We start from the raw sequence: 16,053 nt of genomic DNA on the forward strand, positions 1-16,053 counted from the left end.
GGCATGGGTTGCGGTAGATGGTTCCTATAGGGCCCGAGCATTGCACCTACGGAAGAGAAAATGCACTGATAGAGATGGCTCGAGGATAGGGTGTAGTACTACTAGCACCGACAATGAGTTCGACCACCACAGATGATGCCACCACAACTATGTAGTAAGCGCGTGGGCTGCACACGGTGCTTGGTCAAATCGTGTCACCGGGCTTGAAAGGGTTTTGGTGATTGTGAGGGACTTCGAGTTCCAACCGAAGGGGCTAATGTCCATGACCACAAAAACAACGGAAGCACTGCAAGTGCAACGGGGGAGGAGAAGCTCAAGCGCATCGACATCGAAAGTGTTGGTGGTTACTGCATTGGAGTCGCCAAATTTGATTCACGCAATTTCTCAAGAGGATCTCAATACTCTTCTCTCAGAGGGTAGGGAGAGGAGAACAGGAGCTGCTCCACCCCAACCTCCTTAACAAAGCAGGTGAACGCAATTTCCTCACACACTTCACAAGATATTTGTATCGGCACAATGCACATAAGTGCTTGGGAGGAACATATTGTATGGGGACCAAAAATGTTTTGAGGTTGCTTCCAGGGTAGCCTACTAGGGCAGTACCATATGCATCTTCCTACATAATGGCCAACAAATAGAAAGCTCGTCGGAATCTCCAACTATTCAAGTTCTTGAGGATCAACTCGAGATGGAAAGATATTGGGTAGTTGTTCTTTTGGTTTGTAATTGATATCCTTCTTGTACGAACCACAACAGCCTTGCTACTGTATATATTTTTATTGATTTTTTGGGGTTAAGTTTGCAGCTTGTACAAGAGCATTGAAAAAAAAGTAAAGATAGAACTAAGCTACAACAATAGGAAAGATAAAAATTACAGGAAGCTGTCTATTCTAATTGATATCTTGAAAGAGTGACCGGAGGTTTAGATCATATCAATCGCCACAGAAACATGGCATTGATGAAGTCACGGAGATGCAAACACATGATTCAGGTCATAAAGTACACAGAATGAAACCTGGTGATCACATGTATAGGTGAGCACGCATCCAATAATCAACACGTGTCTAACAATGTTAGGTTAGATTGTCCGTGAGGTAATAACACAATGGGTGGTCTTCTAAGAAAAAGGTCGAAGTACGACCTTATCCTCTTCTCACCAGATATAGCACTATCCATCGATTCCACCTCCTCCGCCGCTCTCGGCGCTGCTGCCGGGCCAACCTTCCGCTCCTCCCTTGGATACCTGCAGTGCAGGGTTGGGAACGAGGGGCATGACGACCGGTGACCCTCCGTTCCTCCTTTGGTTACCTGCAGCGCGAGGTGGGGAACGGTTGATACAACAACGGACTTGACCATCCTTCCCCGCCAGGCTACTAGCTCGCATGCCGCTAGCGCTTCCTCGTCACAAGCGACGACAAAGGGAGATAGGATGAGGATGAGGGCATCGCGTGGACGCCTGCGTGCTCTGATGGCCCGGCGAGGAGGAAGCTGAGGTTACGGCGGTGCTTCAGCGTGACTCTAGCAAATTTTGGCCGGATTCCAGTTCTCATAAAAATATAGCAATATTTACGACATGAAATTGATATATTATAAACTACATTCCAAGAGGCATCTAGTGATACTATTAATTTGGTGTTGTGAAAGTTTCAAAAAAAAAATTGGTGTTGTGAAATTTGCGATTCTTTCCCTTAAGGCAAAATTTAAAAAGACGAAACGAGTACCTCGTAACCATTCGTGCTATTTACAAACATCAATGCAAACACGGAATTGCACAGATTGCTAGGTCGATTCCTGCTGATGACTCCCCGAAAGCAACTTTCTTTGACTAAATTGCAAAGGCAAACAAAGCAAAGACCACGCGCTACCAAAAGCTATTTTCCTTTGACCACGCTGACATATCAAACAACAAAGAAGCAAATACTAGCTTGATTTCATCTGATCTGACGACTCACAGATAGCTATTTTTCCTTTACAGTAGTAATAATTTAATTACAATGCCATGACAAACAACTACAGATGAGGCAAGAACTAGTACATCGATCCTATAATGTCAACTAATCTATCGTCGGCGCTTCTTGCTAGGTGAAACTGCAGGCTGAGGCAAGCTCATCTCATCAAAGAATTTAGCAACATTAAGAAACTTTTTATATGGTGGTATCCGCGATTCCCATGCGACTAGCTCAAACTCTTCCCTTGGCAAAATTGCGGAACCTGCAATCAGGTCTCCAAACATAACCTTAGGTAAATTCCATTTGGAATCATCTTCTTCTCTGTGAGGAGGCATGAGGCGAAGTGGAGTAGGTGATGATGCAATGTTGGATATGTCAATAGGATGATCTTTGTCCATAAGATACTTTGGGTGTTCACCATATACCGAAAAATTACTCTGCACCACATACCTGTACTTCTTCAAGATACTAAGCCAAAATTTAGCACTTTGATTTTTCCTAAGCACATCAGCATATACGTTTGCTGTGATCATTGATCCTCCCAGTACTGCTGCTATGTCTTCTGCTATCGATGCTAGCTGAGGGTGCTCCTCTGGGTTTGTGCTTCCAAAAGCAAGAACCTTGAAGAGATAGCTATACTCCTCAGGTGAGAAGCTATTCAAGCACACTGGCCTTACTGTCCCGAACCTAGTTATCCTCTGAATCTTAGTTATGATTATGATCTTGCTTCCTCTGCCTATATGTGCTGTTGTTGATGAGTAAAACTTTTGCCAAGTCTCATCGTCCACATCTGAAGTGAGTTCAACCACAACCAAAGTCCGGCCTGTCTGGATGAATGTTTCGTTCTCAGTTTTATTGAAGCTCTCTCCATTCAAGTGCAGGATTGAGGAAAAGTGTGACAGGACTTTTTGGTTGTTGCAAACATGTGCGACCAGAGTTTTCTTTCCAACTCTACCAGTGCCGATGATCGGCAGCACAGTTGGAGCAGAAGTAGGATTCTCTTGCAGTAAGATATTGATCACTTGTTGTTTCTCTATGTGACGGCCAAACATGAAATGGTCAGTATAGAGGTATGTGTCATAAGGGCTGCGAAACATGCGTTCACATCCACCTAGAAGCAAGACAAACTCTGTCATATTAGAAACCATGGTTTCTAAACCATCCAGTGCCCTTTGAAGGCTGTGATAAGTTGAAGCAGCGGTCCTCCGTGTGGAACGAAAAGAGTTAATAGAATCAGAGCTGCTAACCTCGTCTTCTTTAACCCTTGAGATGCGAAGGGTTCGATACTTGGCGGTGTCCAGGGCATGGTAGCCTCGGTACATGGCATCAGCAAGCATCTTCAGCTCGAGTAGCATCTTGGAGTTGGTAAGGTGTCGACAATCGGCCTCCTCGACGACCATGTGAACCCTAAGAAGAAGCTGTTGCAGCCTTCCCATCTTCTCTTCAAGATTTATCTGACTATTATACTTCTTGATGATGAAGGATATGAATCGACTAACCAGGTCGCCTGCAATTGAAGACACAACCAGCTCCATATGCTCCAGACTTCTCTTCGTCGTGTTTGTGTTTCTCTTTGCTGTGTCCTGTGTATGGGAGAGAGAGAGGCAGAGAAAACACAGAGGGAGGATGGAGAATCCGCTGGAGAGGTCATGTTTCTAACCAGGGACAGCCATGGGAGAGGTCCCTCCCCCGTTTAGGATAGATATGGAGAAAAATACACACAGAGAGAGGATACTACGGGAGTCTGATCCTAGCACTGCAATTGACGCGTTTTTGGTGACCAAGAGGACTCGTAGTCAGTGTTTCTCCCGTGGTAGACTTCAGACGAGAATATAATTCCGGTATTACTTGCAGAGTATTTTACTGAATTACTGTAGTACTAGAGCTCCCATATCTCGTCCGATTTATGCTTCTGGGAAGCCTATTGGGTGCTGGATACACAGGCAGCGCGAGTGTCTCTTTCCTGTCACACCCGATTTATGCACATGTATTTGGAGGATATCTACAATATTGTTCGATTTGGGATTTACTCTGAGGTGCCGGCTTTACCAACATTAACCACAATGCAAAGATTTTGCCCCCATTTTGGAGCCTTTGTATATTAATTTTTGAAGCAGCTGCTACACAATATCCATATCAGTTATGGTGTATTCATCTGTCTCATTGATGCAATTGGGAAATTAAATTCTAACATAAATCTTCTTGGGAAATTCAAGGATATAGTATTCTCTCACGGAGAACAATAGGTGATCCTGCTTTTAGCGGAAATACATATCGTGCTAAATTCTCTTTTGATCTACGTGTTACTGTGTACGTGTCTCAACGGAAACGGTTCCGAACGAGAGCATTCCTGGGAGCAAGGTAAATCGCCTGTAAAAATAAAATTGTGCCCCGAGTTTTCAAAACCATTGATACAATTAGTTTCACCTTGCAAAAACTATCATGTCCATAAATTTGAATTCATAAATCTAGAAACGGGCATGAAAACTTTATGACCTCGGCATAAAAACAGTCCTACCAATAATACCTTTCAGTTCACGAAGTGCACCAGCATTTTCAGTTAAAAGATAACTTCACCATTCACCAAGATACTAGCTTAGTTTTATTCATGTTTTCCACTAGAAAAAAAGATCATTTCACTCATTTCCTCCTTTTCCCATACTACTTAAATAACCATTTATTTTTAAGATAACTAGATGAATTGTTACTCTCTAGGCATCTGATGTCGGATTCTAATAATAGTCGAATTTATACATCTAGTGTATTGATAAATTGTGAGAAAAAAGACCCGTAGCAACAGACGGGCATTTAACTAGTTGAATATAATAACTTTACAGACCTAAGAAAAGTTTCTCAAGACAAATGACCTCACTAAGGTTATTGTCTAAGGTTCGGTCACGAGGGAGGCAATGCGTGCTGTGAAGATCCTCATGTTGGAACACAATGTGGGATGGCGACGCAACAGGAGGCAACACAGTGCCGCAACACTCAACATGCGGTCTTACCTTCTTCCCGACGATCAGCAGGGACATATGGTTTTTGGGTGCACTCACTTGATGGCGGTCGTTCGGGCTATCTTCAACTAGGGTGACTAGCAGCATATACAAGATGCATAGGAAAATTTTGTTTTCCTTGTTTCAATGGTTGATTTTTGTCGAAACTTTAATTGGTCCTCGATCTTTGTATTAACAACTGGATACTCTCCTTTTAAATTGATGCAATAAAAGGCCGTGTGCATCCTTTGGATGCAGAGGCCGGGGTTATACCCCCATTATAAAAAAAATCATGATGTCGTGTGTATGCAATTGTGTCAAGCGGATAAAATCATTTAACTTTAAATTAAAATTAGGATTATTAAGCATGGAAGTGTTGGAGATATGCCCAGGAGGTAATAATAAAGTGGTTATTATTATATTTTTGTGTTTATGATAAATGTTTTCATCTCATGCTATAATTGTATTAACCGGAAACATTAATACTTGTGTGTTTTGTAAACATAAAAGTGTTGGAGATATGCCCAAGAGGCAATAATAAAAGTGGTTATTATATATCTTTATGTTTATGATAAATGTTTATATACCATGCTATAATTGTATTAACCGAAACATTGATACATGTGTGATATGTAAACAACAAAGAGTCCCTAGTATGCCTCTTAACTAGCTTGTTGATTAATGGATGATTAGTTTCATAATCATGAACATTGGATGTTATTAATATCAAGGTTATATCATTGTATGAATGATGTAATGGACACACCCAATTAAGCGTAGCATAAGATCTCTTCATTAAGTTATTTGCTATAAGCTTTCGATACATAGTTACCTAGTCCTTATGACCATGAGATCATGTAAATCACTTATACCGGAAATGTACTTTGATTACACCAAACGCCACTGCGTAAATGGGTTGTTATAAAGGTGGGATTAAGTATCCGGAAAGTATGAGTTGAGGCATATGGATCAACAATGGGATTTGTCCATCCCGATGACGGATAGATATACTCTGGGCCCTCTCGGTGGAATGTCGTCTAATGTCTTGCAAGCATATGAATAAGTTCATAAGAGACCACATACCACGGTACGAGTAAAGAGTACTTGTCGGGAGACGAGGTTGAACAAGGTATAGAGTGATACCAATGATCAAACCTCGGACAAGTAAAATATCGCGTGACAAAGGGAATTGGTATCGTATGTGAATGGTTCATTCGATCACTAAAGTCATCGTTGAATATGTGGGAGCTATTATGGATCTCCGGATCCCGCTATTAGTTATTGGTCGGAGTGAGTACTCAACCATGTCCGCATAGTTCGCGAACCGTAGGGTGACACACTTAAAGTTGGATGTTGAAATGGTAGAACTTGAATATGGAATGGAGTTCGAATATTTGGTCGGAGTCCCGGATGAGATCCCGGACATCACGAGGAATTCCGGAATGGTCCGGAGAATAAGATTCATATATAGGATGTCATTTTATGTGATTTAAAATGATGCGGAAGGTTCTATGGAAGGTTCTAGAAGGTTCTAGAAAAGTCCGAAAGAAACCGCCAAGGAAGGTGGAGTCCCGGAGGGACTCCACCTCCATGGCCGGCCAACCCTAGAGGGGAGGAGTCCCAAGTGGACTCCCCAAGGGAGCCGGCCACCCACACATGGAAGGGGGAATCCCACCCCAAGTGGGATTCCCACCTTGGGTAGGTTCCCTATCACATGGAAGGTTTTTGGTTCGGGTCTTATTCGGAGACTTGTAGTCCAACACTTGGGGCTTCCACCTATATAATGAGGGGCCAAGGGGAGGGGGCCGGCCACCCCAAGACCACAAGCTGGCCGCACCCCCTCCCAAACCCTAGCTGCCCCCCTCTCCTCCATAGCTCCCGTGTGCTTTAGCGAAGCTCCGCCGGATTTCTCCACCGCCACCGACACCACGCTGTCGTACTGTCGGATTCAAGAGGAGCTACTACTTCCGCTGCCCGCTGGAACGGGAGGTGGACGTCGTCTTCATCAACAACCGAACGTGTGACCGAGTACGGAGGTGCTGCCCGTTCGTGGCGCCGGTGATCAAGATCTTCTACGCGCTTTTGCAAGCGGCAAGTGAACGTCTACCGCAGCAACAAGAGCCTCATCTTGTAGGATTTGGAATCTCTTCAAGGGTGAGACTCGATAAACCCCTCGTTGCTACCGTCTTCTAGATTGCATCTTGGCTTGGATTGCGTGTTCGCGGTAGGAATTTTTTTTTTCTATGCAACGTTATCCTACAGTGGTATCGGAGCCGTGTCTATGCATAGATGGTTGCACGAGTAGAACACAATGGTTTTGTGGGCGTTGATGCTCTTGTTATCTTTAGTTGAGTACTTTGCATCTTTATGGCATAGTGGGATGAAGCGGCTCGGACTAACTTTACATGACCGCGTTCATGAGACTTGTTCCTCGTTCGACATGCAACTTGTATTGCATAAGAGGCTTTGCGGGTGTCTGTCTCTCCTACTATAGTAAAGATTCAATTTACTCTTCTATTGAAAACATTAGTATCAACGTTGTGGTTCATGTTCATAGGTAGATTAGATCTCTCTCGAAAACCCTAAACCACGTAAAATATGCAAACCAAATTAGAGACGTCTAACTTGTTTTTGCAGGGTTTGGTGATGTGATATGGCCATAATGTGATGATGAATATGTATGAGATGATCATTATTGTATTGTTGCAACCGGCGAGAGCCTTATGGTTGTCTTTAAATTTCATGTTGAGTAGTATTTCAAAGTAGTTGTAATAGTTGCTACATGGAGGACAATCATGAAGACGGCGCCATTGACCTTGACGCTACGCCAACGATGATGGAGATCATACCCGAAGATGATGGAGATCATGTCCGTGCTTTGGAGATGAAGATCAAAGGCGCAAAGACAAAAGGGCCATATCATATCACATATGAACTGCATGTGATGTTAATCCTTTTATGCATCTTATTTTGCTTAGATCACGACGGTAGCATTATAAGATGATCCCTCACTAAAATCTCAAGATAATAAAGTGTTCATCCTTAGTAGCACCGTTGCCAAGACTTGTCGTTTCGAAGCATCTCGTGATGATCGGGTGTGATAGAATTAACAAGTGCATACAACGGGTGCAAGCCAGTTTTTGCACATGCGGATACTAAGGTGGCCTTGACGAGCCTAGCATGTACAGACATGGTCTCGGAACACGTGATACCGAAAGGTAGAGCATGAATCATATGATTGATATGATGAACACTTTGAGTGTTCGCCATTGAAATTACACCTTGTCTCGTGATGATCGGACTTAGGTGTGGTGGATTTGGTTCGTGTGATCACTAAGACAATGCGAGGGATATTGTTTTGAGTGGGAGTTCACCTAGATTTTTAATTATGTTGAATTAAAATTTGAACTCAATTTGTCATAAACTTAGTCTAAACTATTGCAAATATATGTTGTAGAGATGGCGTCCCCAATCAATTTTAACCCAGTTCCTAGAGAAAGAAAAGTTTAAGAGCAACGGTAGCAACTTCACCGACTGGTTCCGTCATGTGAGGATCTTCCTCTCTGGCGGAAATCTGCAATATGTGCTTGATGCACCGCTAGGTGACCCTCCTGCAGAAACTAAAACCGATGAAGTAAAAGCTGTTTACGAGACTCGGAAAATTCGGTACTCTCAAGTTCAGTGTGCCATCCTGTGCAGTCTGGAATCCGATCTTCAAAAATGTTTTGAGCACCACGATCCTCATGAGTTGATGAATGAGCTGAAAGCTATTTTTGAGACTCATGCGGCCGTGGAATGCTATGAAGCATCGAAACATTTCTTCAGTTGTATGATGGAAGAAGGCAGCTCCATTAGTGAGCACATGCTCGCCATGACCGGGCATGCGAAGAAACTCGGTAACTTGGGAATAGTGATTCCTAACAGGTCGGGGATTAATCGTGTCCTTCAATCACTGCCACCAAGTTACAAGAACTTTGTGATGAACTACAATATGCGAGAACATGAACAAGGAGTTGACTGAACTCTTTGGCATGCTAAAAGCTGCTGAGATTGAGATCAAGAAAGAGCACCAAGTGTTGATGGTCAACAAGACCACCAGTTTCAAGAAACAGGGCAAGTCTAAGGGAAAATTCAAGAAGGGTGGCAAGAAAGCTGCCACGCCTCCTATGAAACCTAAGAACGGCCCTAAGCCTGATGCTGAGTGCTATTACTGCAAGGAGAAGGGACACTGGAAGCGTAATTGCTCCAAGTATTTGGCGGATCTGAAGAGTGATATGTCCAAAACGTATCTACTTTCCCGAACACTTTTGCTATTGTTTTGCCTCTAATTTGTGTATTTTGGATGCAACTAACACGGACTAACGCTGTTTTCGACGAAGCTGTTACGGTGTCTCGTTTTTGTGCGAAATCCAACTTTCGGGAAAAACCTCGGGATTTTGACGGAAGGCCCTATTTTCCCGAATAATGACGGAACCAGAAGGACAAATCAAGTGGAGGCCCGAGGGCCCCACACCATAAGGCGGCGCGGCCTAGGGGGGCCCGCGCGGCCCTATGGTGTGGCCCCCTCGGCTGGCCTCCGACGCCCTCCTTCGGACTACTTATTCGACTCGACCTAAAAACGCACGGGGAGAAGTGGAAGTCGCCAGAAACCCTCCAGAACGCCGCCACATCGCGAAACTCCGTCTCGGGAGCCAAAAGTCTCCGTTCTGGCACTCCGCCGGGACGGGGAATTGGAGGAGATCATCACCGCCATCACCGCCAACGCCTCTCCATCAACCAGCCATGTTTCCCCCATCCATGTGTGAGTAATTCCCCGCTGTAGGCCGAAGGGGATGGTAGGGATTGGATGAGATTGGTCATGTAATAGCATAAGATTGTTAGGGCATAGTGCCTAGTGTCCGTAGATGGTACTTTTATGATATTGTTGCAACTTGTTATGCTTAATGCTTGTCACTAGGGCCCGAGTGCCATGATCTCAGATCTAAACATGTTATTGATTCATGAAGATATTCGTTGTTTATGATCTTACCTGCAAGTTGTATACACATGTCGTTGTCCGGAACCAATGGCCCCGAAGTGACGAAATCGGGACAACCGGAGGGAATGGTAGCGATGTGAGGATCACATGTGTTCACGGAGTGTTAATGCTTTGCTCCGGTACTCTATTAAAAGGAGTACCTTAATATCCGATAGTTTCCCTAGAGGCCGGCTGCCACCGGCTGGTAGGACAAAAGATGTTGTGCAAGTTTCTCATTGCGAGCACGTACGACTATAATTGGAACACATGCCTATTGATTGATTAGTACTTGGATACCGTTTTATTATTATCTGCAAATGCCCTGCTATGATTGTTACATGAGTTTCTCTCATCCATGCAACGTCCGTCATCCGTCCCCGTGCCTACAGTATTTTAATCCTGCTGTTTACTAAAATCACTACTGCTGTTTTTGTTACTCTACTGCTGTTATTTTATTACTGCTACTGCTATAAAACTGTTACTACTGATAAACTCTTGCGAGCAAGTCTGTTTCCAGGTGCAGCTGAATTAACAACTCCGCTGTTGATGGCGTGTATTTCACACGTTCGTTGGGCAACCCCAAGAGGAAGGTATGATGCGCACAGCAGCAAGTTTTCCCTCAGAAAGAAACCAAGGTTTATCGAACCAGGAGGAGCCAAGAAGCACGTTGAAGGTTGATGGCGGCGGGATGTAGTGCGGCGCAACACCGGAGATTCCGGCGCCAACGTGGAACTCGCACAACACAACCAAAGTACTTTGCCCCAACGAAACGAGTGAGGTTGTCAATCTCACCGGCTTGCTGTAACAAAGGATTAACCGTATTGTGTGGAAGATGATTGTTTGCGAGAGAAAATAGTAAAAACAAGTATTGCGATAGATTTGTATTTCAGTATTAAAGAATGGACCGGGGTCCACGGTTCACTAGAGGTGTCTCTCCCATAAGATAAAAGCATGTTGGGTGAACAAATTACGGTCGGGCAATTGACAAATAGAGAGGGCATAACAATGCACATACATGACATGATAAGTATAGTGAGATTTAATTGGGCATTACGACAAAGTACATAGACCGCCATCCAACTGCATCTATGCCTAAAAAGTCCACCTTCAGGTTATCATCCGAACCCCCTCCAGTATTAAGTTGCTAAACAACGAGACAATTGCATTAAGTATGGTGCGTAATGTAATCAACAACTACATTCTCGGACATAGCGCCAATGTTTTATCCCTAGTGGCAACAGACACAACACAACCTTAGAACTTTCACGTCCTTGTCCCGGTGTCAATGCGAGGCATGAACCCACTATCGAGCATAAATACTCCCTCTTGGAGTTAAAAGTAAAAACTTGGCCAGAGCCTCTACTAGTAACGGAGAGCATGCAAGATCATAAACAACACATATGTAATAACTTGATAATTAACATGACATGGTATTCTCTATCCATCGGATCCCGACAAACACAACATATAGAATTACGAGATAGATGATCTTGATCATGTTAGGCAGCTCACAAGATCCAACAATGAAGCACAATGAGGAGAAGACAACCATCTAGCTACTGCTATGGACCCATAGTCCAGGGGTGAACTACTCACTCATCACTCCGGAGGCGACCATGGCGGTGTAGAGTCCTCCGGGAGATGAATCCCCTCTCCGGCGAGGTGCCGGAGGAGATCTCCGAATCCCCCGAGATGGGATCGGCGGCGGCGGCGTCTCGCAAGGTTTTCCGTATCGTGGTTTTTCTCATCGGGGTTTCGCGACGGAGGCTTTAAGTAGGCGGAAGGGCAGAGTCGGGGGCCGGACGAGGGGGCCACACCATAGGGCGGCGCGAGGCCCCCACGGGCCGCGCCGCCTTGTGGTGTCGCCACCTCGTGGCCCCACTTCGTGTGTTCTTCGGTCTTCCGGAAGCTCCGTGGAAAAATAGGCCCCTGGGTCTTTGTTTCGTCCAATTAGAGAATATTTCGTTACTAGGATTTCGAAACCAAAAACAGCGAGAAAACAGACAGCGGCACTTCGGCATCTTGTTAATAGGTTAGTTCCGAGAAAATGCACGAATATGACATAAAGTGTGCATAAAACATGTAGGTATCATCAATAATATGGCATAGAACATAAGAAATTATCGATACGTCGGAGACGTATCAAGCATCCCCAAGCTTAGTTCTGCTCGTCCCGAGCGAGGTAAAACGATAACAAAGATAATTTCTGAAGTGATATGCCATCATAACCTTGATCATACTATTTGTAAACATATGTAGTGGATGCAGCGATCAAAACAATGGTAATGACATGAGAAAACAAGTGAATCATATAGCAAAGACTTTTCATGAATAGTACTTCAAGACAAGTATCAATAAGTCTTGCATAAGAGTTAACTCATAAAGCAATAAATCAAAGTAAAGGTATTGAAGCAACACAAAGGAAGATTAAGTTTCAGCGGTTGCTTTCAACTTGTAACATGTATATCTCATGGATAATTGTCAACATAGAGTAATATAACAAGTACAATATGCAAGTATGTAGGAATCAATGCACAGTTCACACAAGTGTTTGCTTCTTGAGGTGGAGAGAAATAGGTGAGCTGACTCAACATAAAAGTAAAGAGAATGGTCCTTCAAAGAGGAAAGCATCGATTGCTATATTTGTGCTAGAGCTTTTATTTTGAAAACATGAAACAATTTTGTCAACGGTAGTAATAAAGCATATGAGTTATGTACATTATATCTTACAAGTTGCAAGTCTCATGCATAGTATACTAATAGTGCCCGCACCTTGTCCTAATTAACTTGGACTACCGGATCTTTGCAATGCACATGTTTTGACCAAGTGTCACAATGGGGTACCTCCATGCCGCCCTGTACAAAGGTCTAAGGAGAAAGCTCGCATTTTGGATTTCTCGCTTTTGATTATTCTCAACTTAGACATCCATACTGGGACAACATGGACAACAGATAATGGACTCCTCTTTAATGCATAAGCATGTGGCAACAATTATTATTCTCATATGAGATTGAGGATATATGTCCAAACTGAAACTTCCACCATGAATCATGGCTTTAGTTAGCGGCCCAAAGTTCTTCTCTAACAATATGCATGCTCCAACCATGAAGGTGGTAGATCTCTCTTGCTTCGGACAAGACGTACATGCATAGCAACTCACATGATATCCAACAAAGAATAGTTGATGGCGTCCCAGAAACATGGTTATCGCTCAACAAGCAACTTAATAAGAGATAAAGTGCATAAGTACATATTCAGTACTACAATAGTTTTTAAGCTATTTGTCCCATGAGCTATATATTGCAAAGGTGAATGATGGAATTTTAAAGGTAGCACTCAAGCAATTTACTTTGGAATGGCGGATAAATACCATGTAGTAGGTAGGTATGATGGACACAAATGGCATAGTGGTTGGCTCAAGTATTTTGGATGCATGAGAAGTATTCCCTCTCGATACAAGGTTTAGGCTAGCAAGGTTATTTGAAACAAACACAAGGATGAACGATACAGCAAAACTCACATAAAAGACATATGGTAAACATTATAAGACTCCATACCGTCTTCCTTGTTGTTCAAAACTCAATACTAGATGTTATCTAGACTCTAGAGAAACCAAATATGCAAACCAAATTAGCAAGCTCTAAGTATTTCTTCATTAATGGGTGCAAAGTATATGATGCAAGAGCTTAAACATGAGCACAACAATTGCCAAGTATCAAATTATCCAAGACATTATAGCAATTTACTACATGTATCATTTTCCAATTCCAACCATATAACAATTTAACGAAGAAGAAACTTCGCCATGAATACTATGAGTAGAGCCTAAGGACATATTTGTCTATATGCAACAGCGGAGCGTGTCTCTCTCCCATAAAGTGAATGCTAGGATCCATTTTATTCAAACAAAACAAAAAACAAAAACAAACCGACGCTCCAAGCAAAGTACATAAGATGTGACGGAATAAAAATATAGTTTCAGGGGAGGAACCTGATAATGTTGTCGATGAAGAAGGGGATGCCTTGGGCATCCCCAAGCTTAGACAGCTTGAGTCTTCTTAATATATGCAGGGGTGAACCACCGGGGCATCCCCAAGCTTAGAGCTTTCACTCTCCTTGATCATATTGCATCATACTCCTCTCTTGATCCTTGAAAACTTCCTCCACACCAAACTCGAAACAACTCATTAGAGGGTTAGTGCATAATAAAAATTCACATGTTCAGAGGTAACACAATCATTCTTAACACTTCTGGACATTGCATAAAGCTACTGGACATTAGTGGATCAAAGAAATTCATCCAACATAGCAAAAGAGGCAATGCGAAATAAAAGACAGAATCTGTCAAAACAGAACAGTCCGTAAAGATGGATTTTATTAGGCCACCAGACTTGCTCAAACGAAAATGCTCAAATTGAATGAAAGTTGCGTACATATCTGAGGATCATGCTCGTAAATTGGCGTAATTTTCTGAGCTACCTAGAGGGAGATAGACCCAGATTCGTGACAGCAAAGAAATCTGGAACTGCGCAGTAATCCAAATCTAGTACTTACTTTTCTATCAAAGACTTTACTTGGCACAACAAAACTCAAAACTAAGATAAGGAGAGGTTGCTACAGTAGTAAACAACTTCCAAGACACAAATATAAAACAAAAATACTGGAGTAAAAACATGGGTTGTCTCCCATAAGCGCTTTTCTTTAACGCCTTTCAGCTAGGCGCGAAAGTGTATCTCAAGTAACATCGAGAGATGAAGCATCAACATCATAATTTGTTCTAATGATAGAATCATAAGGTAACTTCATTCTCTTTCTAGGGAAGTGTTCCATACCTTTCTTGAGAGGAAATTGATATTTAATATTACCTTCCTTCATATCAATAGTAGCACCAACGGTTCGAAGAAAAGGTCTTCCCAATATAATGGGACAAGCTGCATTGCATTCAATATCCAAGACAACAAAATCAACGGGGACAAGGTTATTGTTAACCATAATATGAACATTATCAACTTTCCCCAAAGGTTTCTTTTAGCATTATCGGCGAGATTAACATCCAAATAACAATTCTTCAATGGTGGCAAGTCAAGCATATCATAGACTTTTTTAGGCATAACAGAAATACTTGCACCAAGATCACATAAAGCATTACAATCAAAATCTTTGACTCTCATTTTAATGATGGGCTCCCAACCATCCTCTAGCTTTCTAGGAATAGAAGTTTCAAGTTTTAGTTTCTCTTCTCTAGCTTTTATGAGAGCATTTGTAATATGTTTTGTGAAAGCCAAATTTATAGCGCTAGCATTGGGACTTTTAGCAAGTTTTTGTAAGAACTTTATAACTTCAGAGATATGGCAATCATCAAAATCTAAATCATTACAATCTAAAGCAATGGGATTATCATCCCCAAGGTTGGAAAAAATTTCAGCGGTTTTATCACGAGCGGTTTCAGCGGTTTTAGCGGTTTCGGGTAGTTTTGCGCGCTTTGCACTAGGAGTAGAAGCATTGCCAACACCAATTATTTTACCATTGATAGTAGGAGGTGCAGCAACATATGAGTCATTAGCATTGCTAGTGGTGGTAATAGTCCAAACTTTAGCTACATTTTCTTTTTTAGCTAGTTTTTCATTTTCTTCTCTATCCCACCTAGCACGCGAGTTCAGCCATTAATCTTATATTCTCATTAATTCTAACTTGGATGGCATTTGCTGTAGTAACAATTTTATTTTCAATATCCCTATTAGGCATAACTTTCGATTTCAAAAGATCAACATCGGAGGCAAGACTATCAACTCTAGAAACAAGAATATCAATTTTATTGAGCTTTTCCTCAACGGATTTGTTAAAGGCAGTTTGTGTACTAATAAATTCTTTAAGCATGGCTTCAAGTCCAGGGGGTGTATTCCTATTATTGTTGTAAGAATTCCCATAAGAATTAGCATAACCGTTACCATTATTATAAGGATATGGCCTATAGTTATTACTAGAATTGTTCCGATAAGCATTGTTGTTGAAATTATTATTTTTAATGAAGTTTACATCAACATGTTCTTCTTGAGCAACCAATGAAGCTAATGGAACATTATTAGGATCAAC

This window comes from Lolium rigidum, chromosome 2 (assembly GCF_022539505.1).
Source record: "Lolium rigidum isolate FL_2022 chromosome 2, APGP_CSIRO_Lrig_0.1, whole genome shotgun sequence".
NCBI lineage: Eukaryota > Viridiplantae > Streptophyta > Magnoliopsida > Poales > Poaceae > Lolium > Lolium rigidum.